Source organism: Suncus etruscus, chromosome 3 (assembly GCF_024139225.1).
Source record: "Suncus etruscus isolate mSunEtr1 chromosome 3, mSunEtr1.pri.cur, whole genome shotgun sequence".
NCBI lineage: Eukaryota > Metazoa > Chordata > Mammalia > Eulipotyphla > Soricidae > Suncus > Suncus etruscus.
In genome coordinates this window covers 122,109,700-122,127,476 of record NC_064850.1, presented here as the reverse complement: position 1 = coordinate 122,127,476, position 17,777 = coordinate 122,109,700, and the positions used below count along the sequence as shown (strand labels likewise).

At 35.4% G+C, this 17,777-nt stretch overlaps 1 non-coding gene across 1 annotated transcript; it reads left to right on the top strand.

The window, feature by feature from the left end:
* Positions 1–16,597: 16,597 nt before the first annotated feature.
* LOC126005479 (small nucleolar RNA U3) lies at positions 16,598–16,803 on the top strand. Its single transcript, XR_007494546.1, has one exon. It is a non-coding gene; the product is annotated as a small nucleolar RNA U3 (small nucleolar RNA).
* The last annotated feature ends 974 nt before the right edge of the window (positions 16,804–17,777 follow it).

The following is a 17,777-nucleotide window of genomic DNA, read 5'->3' as shown; positions in this document are numbered from 1 at the left end:
TCACACTTTTCCATTTATTTTCTCCCACTCAATTTTGCCCCCCTCCCGAAAACTTTATTTTTAAGGGTAATTTTATGATATTTCCTACTTTACTTATTCTTAGCAGAGCTCAAGTCAGGAAGAAGGCTCTTTTCATTAAGGAAAACAAAGGTCTCTAAGAGGATTTACCTGTGTAGACATCCAAAAGCATTTAGCAAGCCATTGTCTTTAGCCCCTTTAGAAAGGAATGCTGTGTGGCAAATTGTCCCCAATAGAAATGCTTATGATGAATGTAGTTACTGCTGGGTCATGCTGAGAAACATTTTGGCCAGGAATAACTTGCTTTACAAGTGTGTAGCCCTTTCAAATTGCTGATCTCCACCAAACCCTATGGACAGGCTAGAAAGACCATGCCAAGCAGCCTGGATATTAGAAATCAGAACCATCTGGCCTAGTTCTGGAACAATTTGAGTCAGTTATTATATAAACTCATACTTTAATGAACCCTCTTGCCCAAAGAGCAAAATACTACTACTACTACTAATAATAATAATAGATAAAGTTAGTTACTATTCAAAGTCCAAAGGTAATCTACTTTTGAAGAGTTCATGCATTTTATAACATTATCCCCCCCACATCTTTAATAACCATGGATTGAATTCATGAAAAGGACATTGTATTCCTAATGTTTTAAAGTAGATATAACATTTAAAATCATTTTTACTTCAGACTATAGATTTGAAAAAAAATCAATTAGGATTTAAAGGCACTCCATAGTAACTTACCAAACATTTGCAATTTTCTAGGTTGTAAAGTAATATGTATACATGAAGAATGCTTGTAGTAATAAGTCTCTTTAAAAATTCAGTTCTTTGGCCTGGAGCGGTGGAGCAGCAATAAGGCATTTGTTTGCCTTGCACATTGTTGACCTAGGATGGACCTTGGTTTGATACCCTGGCATCTGTCCCCTATCGTACCCTGACGATTGTCCCCAGAACCAAGAGCGAACCCCTGAAGTTCACCAGGTGTGGACACCCCCCAAAATATATACTCAAATTATAAACGAGTTCATATCTTTTTTTTAAATACTATTTGTTTACTTATTTTGCTTTTTGGACCACACCAGGTAATGCTCAGGGGTTACTCCTGGCTATACACTCAGAAATCTCTCCTGACTTGGGGGACCATATGGGACACCAGGGAATCAAACCACTGTCTGTCCTAAGTTAGCCACATGCAAGGCAAATGCCCTATCACTTGTGCTACTGCTTGGGCACCCCATCTATTTCCTAAGTAGGCAGAAGGAAAGACAACCCATTGGCAATTAGGTTGAACTTTTTCTTCTGAGACTCTAACCTTTAGGTGATCCTAAAATAACTGATAAAGTTAATACAGACAATAATTAAGGCACTTCCCTTGTATATAAGTTTGAACCCATTTCCATCCATGGCACAAAATTAAATTAAAAAAAAAAACGCTAGCAGTAATGAAAGATAATCAATGGCATGCTGCTTAAAGTCCATCCATTCTTAATATGGCCATCAATACTGACAAAAGATGGCTTCACCCTTGAGAGCATGGCCATAGTGCTGTGCATGTATTTAGAGCAAAGTCATGGAGGGAACAATGTTGATGACCAACTTCTCCTTAAACTTATTTTGTCTACATAGATCTCCATCTATTCAGAAGTTGCTTGAAAATGGCTCAACTTAGACAAAAGGTACCAGCTGGCATTTAGAGTACATATTGCCACCTCTATATATACATTTTGATTATACCTTTTATGTTTATTCTTTTTGATTTTTAGGGAAAAATAACTATGTACTTCTGAATGCTTCATGTTTATCTTACTAAAGAAAAGAAATATAAAGTTTCAATTGCAAAACAGAAATGCCTCTCCATTATTTGAAAAAAAAATACTATCAGGGTCGGAGAGATAGCATGGAGGTAAGGTATTTGCCTTGCATGCAGAAGGACGATGGTTCAAATCCCAATATCCCATATGGTCCACTGAGCCTTCCAGGAGTGATTTCTGAGCGTAAAGCCAGGAGTAACCCCTGAGTGCTGCCAAGTGTGACCCAAAAACCAAAAAAAAAAAAAAAAAAAGAATACTATCTATTTTGGTATAGAAACAGAAAATTATATATATATATATATATATATATTTGGTTTTTGGGTCACACCCGGCATTGCTCAGGGGTTACTCCTGGCTGTCTGCTCAGAAATAGCTCCTGGCAGGCACGGGGGACCATATGAGACACCGGGATTTGAACCAACCACCTTTGGTCCTGGATCGGCCGTTTGCAAGGCAAACGCCGCTGTACTATCTCTCTGGGCCCTAGATAAATATTTTTATTTTAAAGGTCTTATTTATTTGTATGCTAGTAGTGTATAGAAAATACAAAATTAAAAAAAAAACATCTGGAAGCATATATATTGGAAAAAGCCATTTAGGAAGTACTCAGTATATGTTGGCATGGTAGCGTGGTAACAAAATTAAGCAATTACTCTTCTTTATGTTAAAAAAATTACATAAAAGGAAGTTTTCCAGACAAATCTTTGATTAAAGTTGAGTTCCAATATTCTGAAATTGATTATCATAGAAAGCTTGATATTTATTTATGATCCCAACACAAATGTGAATGTAGATAATCACAAATCACTAGCTATATAATTGTGCTCAAATGGTTTAATATGTCTAAATATTTAATTCACTGAAAATAATGATAATTTGTGATAAATCACTATTATATTTTTATAGGTTCTGTTTATCTCTAGTATTCATGTGGCTTCTCCAATCCTTGCTTCTTTTCAAAACTTTGAGTCAGATGTATCTATAATTTTATGCTAGAAAGATGAAACTTTTATTTTTTGACTTATGAAGCTCATCTTTGAAATGTAATTGAAAACACTATATTAGTGGTCTATCATGATCTGGAAAACATGTCATTTCACTAAAGAAAATCCTTTAAGATCTACCAGCTATGCTGACATGTCATGCCAAGCAAAAAGTAAAAGACATCGGGTTGACCAGGTGTGTGGTTTCTTTTTTATTTCATCTGGTAGGATACATACTACTATCTGGCTCTCAAATGATTAAATAGACCAAAGCAGGGGTTTTGTTGTTGTTTGTTTGTTTATATGTTTGTTTGTTTTAATACCTTGCCCTGCTATACTTTGAAGACAAAGGGTCTATTTAATATATATTAGATGCTTGCTTGACATCTGGAGAAGATTATGAAATCAAGGACCAGAATGGAGATACCATTGATTCAAAAATCTTTGTAGAAGTAGAATAAGAGAAGTCTCAAGTTTTTAAATTTATAAAAAGAAAGGGTAGTTTAAAGCTTCTCTTGACCTGCTGTGATGTGCCAGTTATCCCCCTGTCCTAGTTCATACAGACAAAGCAATTTACACTAGGAAGGAAAATAATTTTCAGCAAAACTTTTGCTTATTTTCCAATAGCTTTTTTGAATGGCAATGATAGTTCCAATGCCATGACATACATGTAAAATATGCCTTTATGGATATGATGAGGAGCCTTCTTTAGTGTTTTCATCTTCTAAGTCTATAAAAAAATCTTTCTTCATATTTTCTCCATGTTGATATCCCTTCCTTAATCATTGATGGAAAAAAACAAGTTTTAAGTGCATTGTTTATCTTCAACTAATTTCTGTCTAGGATCAAGTAAAGAACTTGAAGTGTGACCAAAGATTATTACTAATACTTGACATTTCTGTGATTATGTTAAATTCATTTCCTGTACAATTATTTTGGATGTCCTTAATAAATATATACTTTATTCAACAACTATTTTCAACTGGGAACATTTTACTAGACATAATGTTATATCTATTCCAAAGTACAAAGCTTAAAACTATATAGAACTAATATGACATAGAATAGTCATCTATTTAACAAAAAATTTTATTATATTCATGAGTATCTTAAAATTAGAATTACCTTATATTAGCATCTTTTAGAAGGTTATTTATTAAAAGCAAGATAGTTTTTAATTGAAACTTATTTAGAAAGATGTAAGGGGAGAAAAAAGATAAGGACTTGTTTGAGAAAAAATATGGATTTCCCCATCATGGAAATAAACAAGCACAAAACAAAGACAGGGCCCAAGATACCTGGCTTGAAAAACAAGCCTTGGAATAGATAGAATATATTATGTTAAACTTAATTAAGTGCTTTGAATATTTCATAAATTATATTTAAAACATATTACTAAATGAAGCTACATTAATTACTTGCAACTGGGTTTATTGCTTATTTACTTAGAATTGGTAGGTAATTACATACTTGACACTACCCAGCTACTAGTTGAACAGATTTAAAGGAGAAGAAAAGTACAAATGTTCTAGTGTCTCCTGAGCATCTGAGGAGATATGAATTTGATATGGGAAAGAAAAGGTTTAGGGTATCTTGTTGAGAAGGGCTAATAGAGAGTCAGGGACTGATATTGCACTTTCTGGGTAACATAGTCTGGTAACTGAGCTTCTACAGTCTTGCAAAGCAATCTCACTTCAATCTAAACATTTTGAAAAGTAATAGACACTAAAATAAATTAATATGATACTCTTAGACCAGGAGAAAAAGAAATGTAATAACTGCTATATACCATTATGATAAATATATCAAAGTATTTTTCTCATGTAAATTTACCATACTATTAACAAATGTTTACAATTATATAAATGTGGTATACATATAACAGAGCCCAGTCAATGTGTAAATAAGAGCCTCATGAAGTTAAAATTTAGGAAATGCAGAGATAAGACAATTTGGCACTGACTTATCCAGCGATTCAGCAATGAAACTCAGAAGCGGATGCCTCCATTCATTTTCTTCTTCTGGCTTCACAGCTCTATCTTCCTTGTGTAAGTTACTTCACTGTCCAGGGTTGTCATTACCATTCTAGGAAATATCTCCCCATTCAACTGTAGGAAGTTGCATCAGAATACAATTTCCCTTAAAGTTATAAGGCAAACAATATCTTGCCTGAGTCTTAAACTCTTTAAAGTTCATTGGTCAGTTCCATGGCATGCGACCATCCTTTTATCTCTAGTAAAGAGCAAATAATGGGCCAGAGAGATAGTACAGCTGTAGAGCATTTGCCTTGCAAGCAGCCCATCCAGGATGGATGGTGATTTGAATCCCAGCATCCCATATGGTCCCCTGTGCCTGCCAGGAACGATTTCTGAGCACAGAGCCATGAGTAATTCCTGAGAGTGGCCAGGTGTGACCCAAAAGCCAAAAAAAAAAACAAAATAAAACAAAACAAAACAAAAGAACAAATAAGCCTTGTGATTGGTTAAGACTAGCCTAGGGATGCAATAGTTTCTTTTCTTCATTAAACTACTAAAATACCTGGGTTTGATTTATGAAATGGAATCGAGGAGTAGAGTGGAGAATGAGTATTGTTTGTCTCCATCCTAGAACAATTTTTCTATATAAGGAAGTGAAGACTTATACACCAGCTAATATAGTTAATATTGAATTTAATATCTGTCTTTGTACCTAAACCTATTCTTATCCAGTAATAATGGCATATTATTTTTCTTTGAGAATGAAAGAAAAAGGCAATCCCATATTTATTATCTTTTTTGTTCTTTGTAATGAGCAACTAGGCAAAGGTATCAACATGTATTAAGGTGAATTGTCTCTAAAAAATGTTGTAATGAATGCTATAAAAATATCATTACTTCTTTATTCCTTGAATGGTACCCTGGAAGATTATCAACATTGATTTATTAGGGTAATTCCTATACTGAGGTACCAAGCAAGGGAAGTTGGGTGATATTTTTGTGACACTAACTAGCTGGGACCCTAAGTAGCTTTTCCCCCAGAGTTCTCTGAGACCAGGTTTATTCAGAATGACATCCTGTGGAACCAACTGTAGATAACATGTGCAGCTGAAAGTCTAGGAAACAGTGAGTTCAGATTCTTAGCTCTGTCATAACCAGAAACATTTTAGGCTTGAGCCCAAACCACCCAGAGCCCTGGCATGAGGGAGGAAGGAGGCTACTTGCCACTCAACAGCTCTTTGATCTGCCATACTGCTAGCCCTTCCAGAATGCTCTCCTTGAGAGGACCCTGTACTGTTTCCTTGTGTAAAAGACTCAGTGGTAGTTATGCAAGAGGTGACATAAATCAAATTCCTGTATCCCCTGATTTCATTGAGGCTTCTCAGGAGTCTAGCATTTATTCTCACAATGGCTTCTAGAGTGTCCAAATTCTGTCAAGTCGCTCAGTGAAAGACATTAATTCACCTCACAAAGAAAATCTCATAATTGAAGACCAGTAAATGTGTTCATCTTACTCGGCCAAATATATAGGATTGAGTGTTCAAGTAAATAACAATTAAAATTTCTTCCTGCAAACTTTAAGAAGCAAAAAAAAATAGCTTAAACAGCAAATTTGCATTCAGACTGGCAAGAATTTTCTGAATTTCTAACACTAACTGCATACAATAATAAAACATGCATTTTTTTCAAGCTCTCCCAGCATACATTTTCTTAGCTCTACTACTTTCTCTCAATAATCAAATATGAAAAATCAAAGCTCACTTCTTACATTTTATCTGGAGCAGTTCACCACAGCAAATAAGTGTTTAAATGGTTATTTTTGCTGTACAGTGTCAAATTTAGAGAAATCCCTGATTTGCCAAAAAATATCCATAAACATATTTTCAGCTCACAAGTAATCAGCACCCTGACTCTGCTTGTGGTTTTTTCTGTTTGGCTATAACCAGACAATGTTTTAAATTCAAAAGGTTCCTGCTAGTATTGGATTATGATTATTATGCAGGAGCATATTCTAGTATAAACAGCTTCTCTGGCATTTACATATTGTTCCCATGTGCTTCCATATAGGATGTCTTAGTAAGTCAGAAGCACATATTTTATTGTTATAAAAAGAACACAGATTTTTTGTTTACTAGAGAACCTTGAGTCTTTCCAAACAAAGTCCAGACCTGAAATGATAGTAATGTTATATAAATCTCACAACACGGAAATATTTCATACTAGGCCTGTACACGAAGAATGCTAGATCATCACATTGTCCACATTCAGAAATCCCAGCCTCACTGACTGTTTTTATAATTAATGATGGTTATTTACCAGTGGATAAAAAGAGAGGAGAAAGAGGGGAGAGAGAGAGAGAGAGAGAGAGAGAGAGAGAGAGAGAGAGAGAGAGAGAGAGAGAGAGCTTCAATACATTTTGTTGTTGAACCTGGAAAGAAGCAAAAAACCCCCAGCGTTCATTGCAGTCTGAACAAGACTAATGTCCCTCTGTAGGCACCAGAGAAAATGCCCACACTTTTGCCTACAAATTAGTGAATACCAAGTCTTATAAAAGGCAAGAAGGAATATCCTCTATCATGGAAAGTAGAGGAAGACTCCAGTTTCTTAGTTCTATGCCTTTGTGCTAGTTTGAGGAGGAAACTCCACTACCTCATGAAAATTCCTGCCACATAAATCTCATGGCCCAGCCCAGCTCAGATCATTAAGGGTCCTTCTAACAGTGCTCACCTCTGCTCACTTAGAGAACCCTTTGGCCTCCACATAGTCTCAGGTACTAATCAAACAAACTGACAGATCAGCCAATGACAGTGCTTAAGTCAATAGGAACATTTTGCTACTTACTTTTTAAAAGGTTTTGTTTGTTTGTTTGTTTGAATTCTTATTTGAAAATGAGTATTTATAAGATATCTATACCCTTACAGTCTCCTCATTTGACTTTTTTGGAAGGAATCTCTAAAAATGGTTCTTGATGTTTTTCCAAACCACGTGATTAAAAAAGTTTACTTTATTTAAAGATCATCATGCATCACATAATTGACATAGTTGACTGCAATTCATTTGTTTCCAGATAAGTGAGAGCAAATTCATTTAGCAAAGGAACAGAAAGAAAAAAGGAGAGAAGAAAAGAAACAAGCAATTTGTAAAAAATTATTGTAGCTTCAATAAGATCATTGAGTCATTGGCAGAAGGTTTAGTGAGCTCTGGTCTAGGTGACCAGTCTGTTATTCTATTTGCTTCCCAACATTAAATGACCTCGGTTCTACTTTGGCATCTAAATCCATGTGATTTTAAAGCTTGAGCAGAATATGGTTCCCTCGGAGACAGGTGGGTGGTTGAGGGAAATACAAAGGAATGGTACAAAGGCCTAGGCTCTTGGCAGCAAAGGAGACAATACACCATGGGTAAATTCAGAGAGATTTTTATTGAAAAGAGAGACAAAAAAAAGTCTAGAAGAGTCCGTATGATGGGATGTGTCTCCTAAAGAAAAACAGATCCCCTTCTCCATATATACTGACTTTGGGGCCATACTTGGCAGTACTTGAGGTTTACTCCTACCTCTCAGCTCAGGGATTACTCCTAGCAGTGCTCAGGGAACTATATGGGGTGCTGGGAATCAAAGCCAGATCATCCATGTGCAAGGCAAACAACCTTTCTGCTGCACTTTTGCTCATTTTACACTGTTCTTTTATCTCTTATTTATTTATAATTTGTTTTAATTTATAGGCCACACCAGCAGTTCTCAGGGGTTACTCCTGACTCTGTGCTCAGAAATTACACCTGGTAGGTTCAGGGGACCATATGAGATGCTGGGGATGGAACCTGAGTTGGCCACATGCAATACAAATGCCCTCTCCCCTTAGTTATCTCTCTAACTCCTCTTTTATCTCTTTTTAATTAGTGGGGAGGTGAGTGAGCACTGTCCATTTGGTTGTAAGCAGGCAAGCTGGTGAAGCAGAGGCAAAAAGTGAAAATGATGATCTTTTGGCCCACTAGGTCATAATGCCCATCATCCACCATTCCATCTTCACATAAAAGTGATTCATTCCATCGCATCCGACCTATGTACTCCCTTTACTGGGTCCCCTGTGATCAGAGAAAGATGGGGCTGATTCAGCTTCAGGAGATGGGTCAGGAACTGAACATCAAGTTACCACTTGGAGTCAAATGCTTCTTTAGAAAGAATCAGATGTTCCTTTTCCTTTCCTGCTTCACTTCCGGGGAAGGCAGGTGCCATCAAGTTAATGCAAAAGAGTGCAAGCAACTTTGTTATTGTCATTTTTTTTCTTTAAACAATAGATCTAGCAGGTGGCGTATGGCTGTGGTCAGGTCTGTCTCCATCTCCAGGGTGCCAAGATGCCCCTCCAAGTTTTGGGGGGGAGAACTCTACTCAGTTGGTGGGATTTGGATTGTAAAGGCACACAGGAACATCTGTTATCTCCTGGGCTCATTACCATGCACTCAATTAAGTCCTGTGGCTTTGCCCTCAGCCACCCTTTTACTGCCTCTCTGACAATGCTCATTACCATTCATCTGAACTTAAGAGTTCTCTGGCTTTCAACTCAGAGCAAAGTTTTCTCAGTCAGAGAGTTCACACTAGGGAAAAGGCAAGGAATAGGGAGTGAAGAAGCAGAAAATTAACTAAGAACCCAAATCAACAGCTGGAAGCAGCTGAGATGCTGGGATTTGATTTTACTTTATAATACAGGCCACCTCTCAAATGCCTTCAGACCATGAAGGCCTGTGTTTTGTCTTCAAACACTTTCAGTTCAGGAGCTGTGATCTATTAACAATAGCTGTTCCCGCTGTCCTCAGTGGTTCCGACACTCATTTTGGATTCTGTAGACACTTCAAACAAGACTACAATTGGCTCTTCAAGGGGTTGGGGATTATTTATTTTTCTTGTGGAAATCAAATGAGATTTTGAAATGCTAGGAGGGAGAGCTATACACATCTCCAAAAAAAAAAATACAATTTCAGGCCTCAGTCATCTGATTAATCAGTGTTAAATTGCATAATTATCAGAAATGCTACCTGAAAACTAAAACTATATGGTCTTTTAAACTAGGTCATTTCATGATAAATCAGCAACAACTGCAATTATTAACACAATTTTGTTGGGAAAGACTGGGATAATCTATAGTTTTTCATTTTCTAACTTAGCTTAAATAGAAATCTGTCACTTATTGACAGGACTACAGAAAATTTCATTTCAAAAAACAAAACCATCCCTCCTTGTTACTAAATAAATGATATAAGGCCCTGTTGCCTTTTGAAGATAAAACTTAACTTCAGAAAACTAGCTCTTAAAACAATTTGGCTCAAATGAAAGAAAGTCTCTTTATTTCAAACTACAAAAGGATCATTAGGCTTTTAAAAGTTGGAAGAGCAGCAATGTTAGGTGGGAAAAGCTTTGAAGTTTTCTTTCTTTTTTTTTTTTTTTTTTTGGTTTTTTGGGCCACACCCAGTAACTCTCAGGGGTTACTCCTGGCTATGTGCTCAGAAGTTGCTCCTGGCTTGGGGGACCATATGGGTCGCTGGGGATCGAACCGCAGTCCGTCCAAGGCTAGCGCAGGCAAGGCAGGCACCTTACCTCTAGCGCCACTGCCCAGCCCTGAAGTTTTCTTTCTTTATATTGTATTTGTTTTTGTTTTTGTTTTTTTTTTAGCCTTATTTGGCAGGGTTCAGGGTTTACCCTGTCTCAGGATTCAGGGATCATTCAGAAAGGTGCTCAGAGACCATATGAGGAAAAGCATCAAACATGGGTCAGTCTTTTTGATCCTGATTATACTACTATTCAGTTGATTTCTATAAGTCAAAGTATACTATTTCACATATATATGAATAGGTAGATGCAGTAGAAATAAAGATGTTTTTAAGGTTATGAATTTATTTTGACAAATAATATTGCATAACATTATATTCTATTCTCCCCATTGCAAAATACAAATTTTCTCAAGGAAAACACAAAAGAAAATGAAATAAATGTTTGGGATGTGATATGATTTAAACTCAGAAACTTAGCATCATGGGAATGGAGAAAATACAATCTTTGCTTTAGCTATTTTACTGCTTATTCTTTATTCTAATTCAAGTTTGGAGAAGAGGAATTGTATCTTTGAATTGCAGAAAATTCATTGCCCCTGGGCTTCTCAGACAAAATAAAATTGAGCATTCACATTCCTTCTATCTTCGCCTTGATATAAGTGATAACACTCCATTAAGAGATGTTATGCATCTATAATTTCTTTACAGCTTAGAATCAAAAGCTTGAAGTAACTTCTGCAAGCTAGAAATCTAGTCTAAATATCCAAGTACTTAGCAGGCCATAAAAAACTATTAGATTCTAAGGCTATTTCTGAGTCTTCAATGTTTTTACTCCAGGTGCATGTCACTGTGATGTGTGTGACAAGGGGAATGAAGGGTAAGCTAGTCTCTGTCTTAAATTTCTGAACATTACCAGATGCTATCTGATTCACAAACTCAGCATCTCTCATTTTCTTACCCAGACCACTTGACCATCCTCTTTTTGAATCTCTTTTCTAATGTATCTGGACCCAATCTTGTCCTGAGCTTATATGGACTTCTAAATACTGGTTTTCACCATGACTCAATATAACTCACAGCCTGATTTTCAGCTCCACTTTGTCTTCTTATCCCTAACATGCCATCCTTACTCCCCTCCTAAGTCTTATAGAAGATTTTTGGAAGTTCTTGTGCTTCACTAGTTTTATCATCATAATTTTCACTCCAAAGATCTCCACTCTACCTTTATTCGGTGCGAAGTTACTCTTTCATCAACTGCTTAAAATTCTGTGATACTGAATCACCTTGGGGAAGCTCACTTGGATTCAAGAACCTCACTGTTCACTTATCATCCTATGTGACAGTCAAATTCTGGTGAGGAATAGTTCATAGGGAGCTGTCAAGCCCTCTGCTTCTTTCCTTCTAGCTAGATCTTTTCTTGATGTCTGGATGCTTCTCTCATATTTATACCCTCTACCTGTGTGTGGTGTTACTTAGTCTTCCTCACCTCATCCAGTTACTACAAACTGGGTAAACTAATACTTGATTCCATGCATCACTAGCAAATGTGAGACAGAAAATAGAAACTTGGAGAAACAGAACACATGTCAACCATCTGAATTAATTTTCAGGTATCCAGTAAATTAAGAGAAATCTATTTCAGAAAATTCTTAGAGAAGACCTCTAGAATTGATTAGAATAAGCTAAAATACAGCATTTACATGACTGCTACAGTTGCTTTTTCCAAAACAACCATATCTTGGTAAACCATGTTCATTACTTTTCAGCTATTATATTTGAAAAAGTATAACCAACATAAGACAACTCTGTGTTAGTGAATGAGGATATGACTGCCAACTTGGTTGTCTACTTCAGTAGTGACTTAGATTTCTATGTTCATGCTTAAAAATACAAGTTCAGTATGATCATTACAGAAGAATCTTACTTCTGCTATTATGTGTGAGTGTAACTTTATTATTCACTGTGGTATAACAGCCATATATTAAAATAACTTTTCAAAGAACTATACTGATATACAGCCACATGCTAAGATGTAATTAAAATAATAGAGTGCATTTACTCTCCAGAGTTATAAGTATGACAACATCCAAATGTTTACTAAAATGTTTTCCAAAAAGCATATGGTCCCCAGCACATGACTTAAATCCCTGAGCAGATACGATGCATAATGAGGCAGCTGGTATTACCTCTTACAAATGAAAAATGTACACTTTTTAATATTGTCCTGATGAGAGTTGAAAGGAACCTGAATTTGAAAACTCCAGATAGATGCAAACACTATGTTTATGTTGCAAAATGACCTTATTTTTTTTTCTGAACAAAACATAAAAATCACTTATACAAAAATCATATTTATTTGGAAACATAGGTGTAAGTCACTAAGAAAATTGACGTACTAAATTTAGATTTTAGATTAAGTATCTTCATTATAACATGTTACTAATCAATGTTAAAATGTCACATGCACATATTGCCTTTGAGTGCCCTTTTAAAACCATCATGTTATTAAGATATTGTTGAACTGTTTTACACTTACAAAAGCCCCCTTAAATCATGAAATAAGGTTGTGAAGTGAATGTAAAATAACTCAGGCATGCCCTCAATGGCACATGGGAATTTCCATTAAAGTTTGTGTATGGATAAAGTAAAACTCTGTAAGACTGACAGAGTCTAAATGGATTTGAGAAATAACTATTCTGAATGCTACATGTGACAGTTCCTTGGGTAAGCTGAATATTTTTCCTAGCACTTTCATACTGTAACTTGATCAGGTAGCTTAAATATTGGCACTCAGATTTTTAAAATTTGCAATAGAGGGATATTTGATATTTTATCCATCAAATTGGTATCTTACCTTAACTAAATTGTCATTAAAAATGATGGTTGATGTGGTCTGATGAATTTGTTTGAAGCTCATGATACTGACTCAGTAATCCTTTGCAGCTCAGGACATGGTAAGTTCTATTAAGTTTGACTCAGTGAGTAGTGATTTTCAATGGTGATGTCTATAGGAGTGATATTTTTCAACTGCAATTTTAACTGAAAATGCCTCAAAACTGTGTTTTTATTCAGTTGTTCTTCCCTTTGTTGGACATTAGAACCATTTGGATAGCTTTACAAACTATGGATTGGGTGGGAAGATTTCACCCTGTGCCTGCCCAGAAATTTTACATGAATTGGTCTGTTTTGTTGTTTGGGTAATTTGGAAAATTTCCTCTGAGAGTTTGTAATATTCACTTAGCTGAGAATAATTTTATTAAAATTTTTCTAAGAACAGCAAATTTGCCTGTAAGGAAGTTGATGTTTTGTATTATGCATGATGCTTTGATATAAGCAACCTGACTTATGATTTGATAACCAACTTGGTATTGTTTCTCTTGCCACAATTAAGTAGAAAAGGACTCTGGTCTGGGTGAAAGAAGGACAGGGATATGAAACTAGTTAAGAGAGGGAAGAGAGAGTGCATGAGCAGATAGGTGGTAAGAGAAGACAAGGAAAAGGTAGATGGAAGCATTTGTACTCTTAGGATTCACATTAAGTACTGTGCAAGTACTCTGCATCAGTGATTGCACTTTAGGAAAATACAACACAATGTATTGAATAAGTTAATTTGCTAGTCCATCTTTTTTTCCCAAAATAATTCAAATTGGGAGCTAATTTTGGTGCTAGATATTGTCTAGAAATGCCTGCTTCTTGGCTGGGGAGAAGTCAGGAACCACAGATTCATGGAGAATGTCTCATGGTTTCATGCCAGTCCCACAGGATAAAAATCAAATTCTTTACTGGCTCAAAAGTCACCTTCACTCTCCCTGCAAAATGAGCTGTCAATTCAGAGGCAATCCTGAAGAGAAATGCTGATGGATATGCTGTAATACCAATGTTACACTTTAAATAATTCAGAATGTTGTGAAAGGAGACAAGCCAGAGCTCTGTGAGGTGCATCGGTAAGCCATATGGCCTTGGAAAACATATGTCTAGATGCAATGGTTTCTAGGGAAACTGTATCAGGCCATCTTAATGAGGGATCTTGCAATGTCTAGATGAAGCAAGGTGAACAAGAAAGGTACAGGGAGGGTTTGGGAGGCTTACTGGAGTTTCTTTCATTCCGAACACTGCGGAGGAGAGCCTAGAAAACTATTTCATTCCCTAGATGCATGCCATGTCCAGTACTGCAAATTGAGTTCTCACTCGATAGCTCTAGTGCTGAAATGTTCACACTTTCATTTTTCACTTAATGGCATGCCATGGACAACAATGAACACAAAAGAGTGAAGGGCGAGTTAAAAAAAGAAAGGAAACATAGAGGCAAATGACAAAAGGAATTTGCTTCTGGTACACACCAATCCCAAGGTTGTCCCTTCAAGTCAACTAAACGTGAGGCAAGATTACTTTCTTCCTGTCCTAAATTCTTTCACTAGGATGTGTTCCAATTATCAGTTACTAAATAATGGGTTAATCAATTAAAATATTTTCTTTGTGCTTTGTTTCTGGCAATAATGTTTCTTTATTAAATAGAATCATTGCACATTTAAGATAGATGTTTATAAAAATGAAGTCATTGAATGATAATAAGTCAAAATAACTTATTTCAACACAACAATTTATAGTTGTAAAAATAAAGAATGAATTTCAAGTGGTAATAACTCAAATCTCTATCCCTCATGTATAACTTGAGTAAACTGTGAAAAAAATTTATTTTGTGTAAGATGTCAGCTAAAATGAATAGTTCATTCCCAGCAATGAGAATTAGAGCATAGAGAAACATATACAAACCAATATGTCCCTGACTGTGTGAGTATTATTAAAATTGTGAACCATCATAGTCTAAATCCATGGCATTTTGAAATGTTAATCAGTGAAGTAAAGGGAATTAGGCAATGGAAGTCTGAAGTACAGAAACTGGATTTTTCTTTGCTTATATCTTACTTCCTAGTTGAACTTTGGAATCCTGCAAATATGCCCTATAATTATTAAGTATCAAAAATGTAAATATGGGGCCGGAGTGGTGGCACAAGCAGTAAGGCATATGTCTTGCCCTCGCTAGCCTAGGACGGATCGCTGTTCCATCTGCGGAGTGCCATATGGTCCCCCAAGCCAGTAGTAACTCCTGAGCATTACCAGGTGTGGCCCAAAAACAAAAACAAACAAACAAACAAACAAAAACCCAATGACCTATAAACATATTTAAAATTCAAATACAGCATAAAAAACATATAAGCCATATGTATTTAAAAAAAACTGTGTCAATCATACATATAGCTCCTGTTTCTTGTTTAGGAAAAGATCAATACCTGATTCAATAGAAGTGATGTGAGCTGCTTGAAGTGCTCTGACTGCTCTACCTCAATACCACTTTCCATCCTTCTATGGAGAGCTGGTTGTTTCCAGGTCTGAAACAGGAGAAAGACAAGATTGACTTGAATAATAATATTAGAGTAGAAAGCAAAACTATTTGCCAACCCTTGAAAGATGATATCTTATGACTCACAGAAAATTTGACCAGACTCAGAGTGTCAAAAGATGAATCCGTTTGAGCATCATTTAAGGATAATTACTAAGATGCATTGAAATACAGTAAAAAAGAACTTTTAATCTGGAAATTTCTCATAATAAAAAACAAGTGAAAACTATTGGTCACCTTTCAAAGATGGCAAGAAACAATTAACTTGTAAAAAAGAGAACAAAATTTTTTCCTGATTTTCTATATAGCTTTTACTCTTTTTAATCAGAATTGATATGTGGATATTCTTCCTTGTAGAACTAATTCACCTGATTTAAAAAGTATCTTAAAATTGGAATAATTTTAATATGTTCTAAAAAATCTAAATAGTAGCATAGAGTTGATAATAGGAACATTATATGTGTCCTATTGAAATGTAAACCACTCTCAGAAAGTAAACTTGGAGAAAACAGCAAATAGAAGTGGGATCAAGTCTCAGGATGTAAGAAGATAATTACAGATAAAATAAATCATGAGATAAACACTATTAATTTGCATTGAGCAGAGAATGCCAGCATGTGGGAGCTCTACAGGATAAACAACCTTGTGAGGCTGGAAAGACAGTACAAAAGATAAAGCACTTTCCTTCATGCAGTAGATCCTGGTTCAAATCCCTGGCACTGCTGATCGTGAATCTCCCAGATAAACAAACAAATAACATAAATAAAAATAAATGAATAAATAGAAAAATATCATATCTTCATCAAAAAAGACAGAGACAGTAGATAAATATGTTAAGTACCATTAAGAATATTTCTTCAAGACTATACTTTCAGGAATCATTTCTAAAATTCTTGACTAGAGAAATTCCTCTGAATGTGTAGGGTACCAAAAACTATGATGATGAGACACAACACTCTCTCCTGAGCGTAAAACAGGTTTTATGCGATGCTTTTGCAAGCTACTTTCTGACATTGATGATCGTTCATAATGTGTTTGATTTGGTGTGAAAAAAAAAAGAATATTTCTTCATCATAAAATAGTTTTTCTTTTTTGTTCATGTTTTAAAGGAAAGTAAAAGTAAACTTTTGAAAATTGAGAGAACATTTTCATCACTAAGTGATTTATTATTGCTGTTGTTGTTATTGTTGATAGCTCATTCCTGATGACGATGGTCAGGATAACTTCTGGCTCTGCACGCAAAAATTACTTCAGGAAGAACTCAAGGGACCATATGGGATGCCAATGACCAAATGACCATGGTAATTTTATTATTTAAAACCAACTGGCACAAATAATAGCACCAAAAATCACCCACTCTTTTCCTATGCCATCTAAGTAGATTTTTGTTGTTGCTTTAATCAATAAATCAATACGGCAGTAGATAGTGCCAGTAATTCAGAAATTGTTCCAAGCACTGTGGCTTTCTGGCAACCCCCTTTCCTGAATCTGACATACAATCTGAAAGAACTAGAAATTCATAATCTTTTATTGATTTGTCTGCTAATAAATCATTTCCAGACTGTTGGTGTCCTTAGTGTATTTTGGCCAGTAGAAACACAAACATTTACTATTTTGTCATGAATAGGTGGGAGATAGAACCCACAAGAATTAGGACAGAATATCTTTACAGTTTTTAGCTAAATCACCCAACATCCAGTCATTCATAAAGGAATAATTTATGTTAATTGAAAATATTTACATTTTATAAGAATCTATATGAATATGTGTCTATCAGTTTACATTTGTATATATTTCAGAGTTTGTGGAAATGTATGTGAAAGAGACAGAGTTATCTCAGAGTCTACATATGTTGATTTTAGATATTTCTGAGCTTACATCCAGTTCTGGCTTTGACATACACAAGTCATTCATTTATAAAGATATTTATAGAGCTTTTATTATGAGATTACTTTGAAATGGAAACAATTGAAAACCTATAGTTTTTTGTATGGAGATAATATTAGACTGAATTATACAAATATAAACTTCCTGGAACC